The following is a 9,646-nucleotide window of genomic DNA, read 5'->3' as shown; positions in this document are numbered from 1 at the left end:
TTAGAAGAGTCCTAAGTAAAGGAAAGATAAAATATATATATTTTAGTCAGGTGATATATTGTGAGGATTCCAGTGCTACCTATATTGGTTATGGATATAATGCAATTTCAGTCAAAACATCAGAAAAATATTTGTAAAAATTGATGTGTAACTGCATAAAAATATATAATAGGAAGGCTCCAGATGAGCAAAGAAATATGGAAAAGGAAGAACAGTACCAGAGAACTAAGTGTGTCTGATTTTAAGATTTATTGTATGGCTGTAGTAATCAAGACAATATAGTATTGATATAAAAGTGGACAAATATGTCAATGGAATAGATATCAGAATTCAGAAAGAGACCTACTCATTTATGGACAACTGATTTCAGCAAAGGTAAAAAAAGCAGTATTTCAATAGGGAACTGTTGTCTTTCAAACAGCGGTTCTGGAATTTTGGGACACTAACATGAAGAACTGTAATTCATTCCTCACATTGGTGCAAAACTATAAAGACAGTCATAGAATGAAATGTAAGCAGAAATCCAAAGCTTATAGAAAAAAACAAGAAAATATTTGTTACTTTGTTTTTTTATCTTTTTGAGTTTCTTGGTGCTTTTTAGGGATACAGTACAGTTACATTCATCATTTGGGTCTCGTACCTTTACATGACAGGTCTTGGTTCTCATTTTTTCCCCTTGTCCCTGCCCTCCCTTCACCCCCTCCAACCTTCCTTATTTACAAAGAGTTTGTTTCCATTTTTTTCCTTTTCTCGTATTTTTTTCTTGTCCCTATTTCCTTGTTACTTTAGGTTCAGCATAGAGTTTTAGATATGACACCAAAGACACAGTCTTCCGCCACAAAACATAAAACTACGTTGCAAGAATGATCATTAAAAAGAGGAGACAGCCCTGCTGACACTGACAGGCAATGGAGTGGTGTACATACTATAGACTGAGAAAAGGCATTTACAAATGTATATCTAATGAATTTTTCCACCTAGAATATAGAAAGAATATTTAAAAGTCAATACAATGAAAGTACCAAACTAGGTACAGAAATAACAAAAAGCACATGACATAATGTTTACCATCATAGATCATTACCATAGAAGCACAATAGATACCACTACAAATCTACTAGCAAGGCTGTCATCAAAATGCCTGATCATATCAAATTCAGGTTAAGATATGGAGAAAGTGTTACTCAAATATACACACTAGTGTGAATGTAACATAGTTCAGAAGATATGTGGAACGCTGTGGAGGCAATTGTTTATGTAGTAAAACATACCTCTGCCACACTGTCTAGCCATTTACCCTTAAGTATTTACCTAAAAGAAATGAAAGCCCATCTCCACAGAAAGATTTGTACAAAAGCCTTTCCATCAGGTTTACTTACAATAGAGCCAAATGGAAAGAACCAGTATTGTGATTAAAAAGGGGAGCTTTTGATGGATTGTGACATATAAATATGGGATCCTATTCAGCAAGAAGACAAATGAGTTATTTACATAGGCGGCTACATGGAGTGACCTTAGTTATGATGAGTGAAACAAGCCGCACAGAATGAGCACACCTTGATGCCTCTACTTGAAATATAAAGTGTTAGGAAATGAAAATGATAGTGACAGCAGGACAATGATTGCTTGGGTATGTGTATGGATAGTGAAGAGTAAAAGGTGATTCAATGTAATGTGAGATCATATGCCCTTAATCTTATTTCAATAATTCACAAGTACACGCACATCAAGGATTTCAATATGCATAATTTATTATGTATCAGCTTTGTCATAATAAGGGGATTATAAAGCTAATTTTATAAAAGAATCTGCAAGTCTATGCCGAAATTTAGGATTTCAGGGAGTAAATAAGGGAGAGAGCAAAATTCTTCTGCACAGTTGAAAGAGTGCTAAGTAATACATATTGAAAAAATGATGGTGTTAGAAAATCACCATCCATACCTCTGTCATCATGAATGAACCTGGAACATATTATATTAGAAAATGAGCTAGACACAGGAAGAAGAATACAAGTTCTCACTTAATTGTGGAATCTACACTGTTAAACTCACGGAGACATATAGAGAAATCAATAGAGAGAAAGGAAGATACAGAAGAGACTGTCCACAGTGTGCAAAATTAGGAGGAACAACTTCAGGAAATCCATTGCACAACATGATGACTGTATTTATTAGAAATGTATTGTATATTTGAAAATTGATAAGAGATTTTTTAAGAGTTCTTCAAAAACAAATCTATGAGATAGGGCACATGTTGATTATTTTAGCCATCACACAGTATATTCATATTTCAAAACATCATATTATATACCTTAATTGTAGATAATTTTATTTGTCAGCTAAAATAAATAAAATGTAAAGTATAGCAATAATTGTTTCAACACAAACATCAAATTGATGCTGATTTGATGACAACATCAAAATATATTCTGCATGATTTGTATTAGTTATAAAGCTAAAGACAATGCGGAGAATAAATTTGGAATCAGACCACCTTCACCAAGTAAGCAAAGTTAACATTGCCAATCATGGGATCCATAGGTATCATGTGCTATCTAATATCATGCACTAAGAAAGAAATAGCTTCTCTCTTGTGACCCCCTTGCAAACACAATGTGTAATCCTACAAAGGTGTGATCACCCAAAGAATGAATGCTATGAATATCTGGTGTGTTCTCTTAAGGTATGTCACATTTGTGAGACAAAAAAGACTGATAAATGTTTCAGATTAAAGACTAAAAAGTGATAACTAAAGTAATATGAAATCCTAGGCAAACAAACAAAAGCAAAACACTAAGAATGACTATCTAAATCACTAGTTGGACAATGAGAAAAAAACAGAATAAGGTCTACATATTGGAAGATATTGTGTTAAAGTTAATTGCATGATTTTGATCATTATACTATTTGGTTTTAGTAGAAACTTTTTGGTTTTAGGAAATGCACATTAATGTATTTAGGAGAAAACAAATGTCATGTCTAAATATTTTCTGTTCTTCCACTTTTTAAGCTATCTTAAATGGTGAAACCAAAGAAACATTTCAGTAACAACTCCAAAAGGTTATAGGTTTCATTTAGTTATTTTTTATTATGCCCCCCTAAAAGCATATCTAAAATTTCTGGAAATTTAGTTACTAAAATTAAACTGTGCATCTGAATGATGATACTTCTTATTGACAACTACATTGCACCTGAATATCAAAGCAAAGGATTAGGAAAGCACATTTTATATTATACAACAAAGAATATAGTTTAGAAACTTCAAAATATGATTGAAGTAGTTTTAAAAGGGAATATTCAAAGCATCTTTTCTAAATTTCTTCATATTAGTAAATATTCTCAAAGACAATTCTTTCTTGTTTTGTACTAAAATTCTGGAAAATAAACAGGTTTATGAACATCTGTATGGTCGATTAGGTTATGAAAAGATATTTATTGGATATCATAATTGCTGAGACGTCTACCTTTAAAGATTAGCTAAGGATAAAACTGCCTTTATAATACAATATTATTTTCAAAGAGATAAAATCTGGTCCTTACAATATTACTTATTTGTTCTCTGAAACATTAATTATATTCTTCTGTGAATAATCTGTGTTGCTAGGGAAAGTAATACTTTAAATAGTTGCATATTGTTAAAACTGGAGTAAATAAATTATTCCTATTTATGAGTTTAATTGTGACTCTTTAATTGGAATGTTCCATGTAGTCTTCTCAGGTTTTGTGCATAGCCCTTTACTCCCAATCTCACCCTGGAGAATTTCGTCTCTTTGTCCCATAGGTACCTGAATTGACTTCATCACCTGCTGTTGCTTGCTTTGCATTTTCTTTGACTCAAATGTGCCTTCATCAATAAAGCTAGCCTATAGGGAAGATAGAAAATAAATTGTCCACCCTTTTAGCATCATTCCACCTAAAGTTAGACTCTGTCTCACCTGACCATTGGCCCTATGTGATAAGTCACTGTGACGGCAAAGTTTTTGTGCACTTATGGTTTAGAACTATAAGAAGGAATTTTCCCTTCAGTTCAAGAATAAAATTTCAATGAAGACAGGAAAAAAAACTTCAAAGATAGGATTCAAAGGGAGAGATAAAGAAACCCATTATCTACAGATTTTAGTCATAAGATTAGGATGTGGCAGAGACCGGTCCGCATCAACTGTGTAAAATTCAATGAATGTGACTTTGAGTTAAATTAGTGCAGTATTTTTTTTTCTCTATAATCAGCTATTATGGTACAACTGTGGTGGGCCATAATCTGAGTTTTGATCGTGTGTGTTAAGACTGTAAGTGACAAATTACACTCTAACCTATGTACAGTGCTGTATTTTCATGCAGGATCTTACGTTCTTTCCTCGTTTGTGCAGATTGCAGTAGTACATGGAAAGTGGGGTAACTGTGGGCTGGTAGACATAAATTTTATTGTTTTCTGAAGTCATAGGCCAGCTAAAAACGAATCCCACCAAAAATCTCATGGCACACACTGAGTTTTGTGGCTAGAAGCTGGAAAATATTTCACATAGCAAGGTAAAACCTAGATTCAATTGCTGACAGGTGGAGAGAGCATGGGGAGGGATTCTGAAAGTTATGAGGGGGTATGACAAACAGAAGTGGAAACAAACCAGAAATAATAAAAAATAATTGAAAACAAGTTCTAAAAATGATGTTGGATATTCCACGGGGACTTTCTCTCTAGTACAAGGAAGAATGAGAATAAAGTGACATTTTTTCCTGTCTCCATTGTGAACATACACAGATTTCATTTAAAATACAGTAATATTTAAACTAGTTAAAAAGTAAACATTTGAGTTCCAAATGAGGAAAAATTCCCAAGCACCAGAACCCGAAGGTGAAAATTAGAATACTAAGTAAGTGACCTAAGAGAAATGTGTTTTAGGAGACTCTGGAATTTGGACAAGTGTTGAAGGACTGTTTTCATGGCTTGCAGGGTCAAGTGACTTGGCCTTGTTTGAAGTATGTATTCCATGTGTAAACCAGTACCATAAAGGTTATGTTCCCTTCGTGTAAAGGGGTCCACAAAACTTACCTGAATAGCCAAGGGATGTGGCAAGGTAATGAGTCTCGCGGGCCTCTTAGTTTGAAGGAAAGGTTCTTCTTCGAGGTGGAAACCACAAGCCTTTAAGACAGGCTGTTGAGGAATATGGATTACTATTTCCACATGCTGCTACATTCCCAAACTGAGATGTTAAAATTCAAAGTAATTTTTAAACAATGAGACTCCTTGGACTCCATTAATATCTCTGTGTATAAAGGAGAACAACATCATTTCATGGAGAGGAGAGAAGAATGTGATCGATTCTCTGCTAAAGATGCGTTTGCAGTGAAGCAATTCCAAGGCAAATGAGGAATAAACTTCATACTAGATAGCTCCAGGGAGAATAAATAAAGAACATCATATCTGAATAACATCAAATAATAAAATAATTTCAAATAGACTGTGAAATATACCTGCATGATTAAAGAAGTACAAGAAGAAATCAACACACCAACTGTGACAGTTAAACTGGGTAATCAGTTTGATTCATTTGAGAAATACCTCAGGGAGCAGCAGTTCTGGGCACGTCTGTGTGGGTGTGGAGCCATGACCCTGGGGACTATAGTCCCTGGCCACTATCTCACTGGTACTGCTTCTCTCCTTTGTTTCTCAGCTACCAAGAACTAAGCATCTTTTTTTTTTTTCCTCACTGAGTTTATTGGTACATTTTAGGTATACAGCACAGTTACATTCATTATTGAGATCTTGTACCATTTGGGGGAGGGGTGTTGGGACAGGGTCTCACTATGTAGTTGAGACTGACCTGGAACTCACTATGTAGCCCAGGCTGGTCTCAAACTCACAGCGATCCTCCTGTCTCAGCCTTCAGAGTGCTGGGATTACAGGCGTGTGCCACCGTGCCAGCTTGTGATCTTGTACCTATACATGACAGGTCTTGGTTCTCATTTTTTCCCCTTGTCCCCGTCCTCCCTTCACTCCCTCCTCCCCTCCCCATTTACAAACACTTTATTTCCATTTTTTTCATTTTCTCATATTTTTTTCTTTTCCCTTATTACCTTTCCTCTGCCCTTCCCACTTTCCCTACACGTTTAGCCCTTTTCTTCCTGTTTCACATTATCAATTATCTCATTAAGGTCCTATGTACTGTTATAGTTTTTCACACAAGAGAAACCATTCAGTATGAAGAACTAAGCATATCTGCTCTGCTACACCCTTCTGCCAGGGAGTTTCTCCCTTGGAGTTGGTATACCATGGACTGAATTTTTAGGAATTGTAAACAAACCTCTCCTGCTTTAAGTTACAGTTTTAGGTACTTTGTACCCATGATTAGCAAGCTAACTAATGCATGGATGACACAACAGGGGATGGAGAACTAAGGTTTAACTAAAAAGTAGAACTACAAATGAAAACAGAATAATTGATATGAAACATAATGACCTTTGGGCCAGGGATTTAGCCCAGTGGTTCCATTGCCTGCCTTGCAAGTGGAAGGTCCCGAGAAAAAAAAGTAAAAGAAGAAAAAAAGAAAAACAATGACCTTTGAACCCTAAAATTACTATTAAATTAGCAAAGGTAATTTTTTTCATTGAGTTTATTGGAACTTTTTAGGTATACAGTGCAGTTGCGTTCAGCTTTGGGATCTTGTACCTTTGCATGACAGGTCTTGGTTTTTAATTTTTCCCACACTCCTGCGCTTCACCCCCTCCATCCTTCCTTATTTATAAAAACTTTAGTTCCATTTTTTCATTTTCTCATATTTTTTCTTATCCCTTATTTCCTTTCCCTTACCCTTCCTACTTCCCCTACACCTTTAGCCTTTTTTTTTTTTTCCTATTTCACATTGTCCATTATCCCATTTGGATCTTATTTACACTTTTAATTTTTCACACCAGAAAAACTATTCAGTATTTACATGTGTGTCTTATTTATTCCACTTAAGAGTATGGCCTCAATATGCATCTGTTTTCCTATGAATGTCTTTCATTTCTCATTCTTTTTTTTTTAAATATGGTTTATTAGCACAGTAACAAATGCAGACGTAAGAAGTCTACAACATGTAACCAATCCACTGAGTGACTCCTATTCCACGCCTTACAGTTAACAGCTTAAGGTATTTCACTACAGGCTCTCCCAAGTCCTGATTCAAACCTTTAAAGTAAATTCCATATAAAATAAAATACTTTAAACTACTCATTTCCTACATGGTGTCTTATAGCCACATGTCTGCATGTCTATATATAAATTTATGTGAGATGACAGTCTCTAAAAATTCTCTTAAATATCAATGTTCCCTTCCAAGAAAGGAAAAACAAATTCCAATTTTTTAAACAAAAAAGTATGCCATCCTACAATGACTTTACATAAATGGCCATGTGTATAACCTGTACAAAATTAAGCTGTTTAAAAATTACATACTACAAGCAATTGAATCCAAATGTCTGAATGTACATTCTTTTCTGTACTATATTTCAGCCAATACTGTAGAACTAATGAGTTTTAAAAGTTGTTATTACCAATTTTGTCTACTGTAGCAAGATACCTTAAGTTACAACAAAATCTTAGGAAATAAGACTGAATAATATCTGTTATAGAAATACCTTACTCTTTACCAACTCCCACCCTTTCAAAATCATAAGCAGCTCTCTTCTGTGACAGACAAATAACGCAAGAATTGTGAAAACCCAGTTTGTGTAGCGTATCTCTTGGTCCACTGTCGGGCCACTCTGTCCCATTCTGCTCTGTTGGTCATATACTGAGTGGCAATACTTCCCAACAAAGGGTCGGTGGGATTACAGTCTGTAAGAAGTGAGCAGATAGAAAGGAGGACTTTAGAAATAGTGCTGGACTCCAATTATATATCCAATATATCCAAGCAAATAACTCCTTGAGTGTTCATATTACAGTGATAGATTCTTGTTCCAAATGTAACCTTTGGAGGTTTGAAGGGATATTCTGGAGTAAAAGTGATATCCAGGAAGAAGACACCACCTTCATACACAGATCCTGGAGGCCTTAGAATGGTAGATCTCTACTCATAGATGTTGTCACCTTTGCGATCAGCACTGCAGTTAGGTGGAGGGTCTAGAGTGATGTCTGCCAGCTCCTTTTGAATTCTCTTGGCCTGGTGGAGAGGAGCTTGGAGTTTTTGCTCATGCTGACTTTACTCTCCTTCTTGCGGGTGTTTGTTTCTTTCTCGGTTTGTTGGTTGGAGGATGAAGATGAGGAGGAGCTGGTGCTGGCCCTCGAATCGTCATCCGACATAGTGAACCCCCCAATCCACCCCGCAGACAGCCTCTCTCTTTGTGTCTGGCTCCTCCATGCCGCCACGGCAGCTGTGCTGCGGCTGCGGCTGCGGCTAGGCCTGGCCATTTGTGTCTCTCACTGGGAAAGAAGCGGAAGTGCAGCAACAGCAGCTATTAAACAGGCAATCTAGTTTCTCATTCTTTATGGCTGAGTAGTACTCCATTTTATAGAAAAACCACATCTTCTTTATCCAGTCTCCAACTGATGGGAAATTAGGCTGTTTCAAAGTTTCAGCTATTATAAACTGTGCGGCTATAAACATGGGTGCACATATATCACTGTGGTATGATTCTTTTGGAAAGATACCCAGCAGAGGAATGGCTCAATCAAATGGAAGTTCTAATCCTAGTTCTTTGAGGTGTCTCCATATTGATTTCCATAATCGGGGCCAGGGATTTAGCTTAATGGTTCTGCTGCCTGCCTTGCAAGCCCAAGATCCCGAGTTCGATCCCCAGTGCCCCCAAAACAAAAAACAAACATTGATTTCCATAGTGGTTGCAAAAGTCTACACTCCCACCAACTATGGATGGAGAAGGGTTCCTTTCTCCCCAACATGCTGCCAATATTTGTTATTGTTTGATTTCTTGATAGCAGCCATTCTTTTGGGGTGAGGTGGAATCTCAGTGTTGTTTTCATCTGCATCTCTCAAATAGTGATGTTGAATAGTTTTTCATATATTTATTTGCTGCTTTTACTTCTTTGAGAAATGTCTGTTCATTTCAGATGCCCATTTTTGAATCAGGTCTTTATTTTTGGAGGCCTGATTATTTTGAGTTCTTTATATACTGTAGATAATAGCCCTTTGTTTAAGGAAGAGCTTGTAAATTTTTTTCCCACATTTTAGGTTGTCTAGCAGAGGTAATTTTTAAAAATTAAAATAGGGGCCAGGGATTTAGCTCAGTGGTTCGGTGGCCTGCCTTGCAAGCGCAAGGACCCAAGTTCATAAAAAAAAAAAAAAAAAAAAAAAAAAAAATTAAAACAATCGAGAAAAATAGATACAATGCGTACCTCACTGAAATTTTCCAAAAAGAATCGAGAGGAAAGTCTTTCAAAAAACTCAGGTAGGAGAAGAGAGAAAAAATTGAGGGGGAGTGAAGACCAACGATTCAGCTTCTCTAAGACATAATGTCTAGAGTCTGGAAAATAGTAGCTTGGAGAGCAGTGAAGGTTAGAGGAGGTTACCCAGAAGGCAGAAGAGAAGAGAAGAGGAGAGAGAGAGAGAGAGAGAGAGAGAGAGAGAGATTAACTGATATAGAAGAAATAGAACACATCCTGGATGAGAGAGGGAACCTCTGCAGAGTATGTGTGGCTGAGAGCAGCTGACTAG

General features: G+C 36.2%; 1 pseudogene; it reads right to left on the bottom strand.

Annotated features, from left to right (window-relative positions):
* Positions 1-7,552: 7,552 nt before the first annotated feature.
* Positions 7,553-8,450, bottom strand: LOC104865981 (annotated as a pseudogene).
* Positions 8,451-9,646: the final 1,196 nt, after the last annotated feature.

The sequence above is a fragment of the Fukomys damarensis genome, unplaced genomic scaffold, assembly GCF_012274545.1.
Source record: "Fukomys damarensis isolate Sample0158 unplaced genomic scaffold, DMR_v1.0_HiC HiC_scaffold_15, whole genome shotgun sequence".
Classification (NCBI taxonomy): Eukaryota; Metazoa; Chordata; class Mammalia; order Rodentia; family Bathyergidae; genus Fukomys; species Fukomys damarensis.
This window is presented reverse-complemented; position numbering and strand designations above follow the sequence as displayed.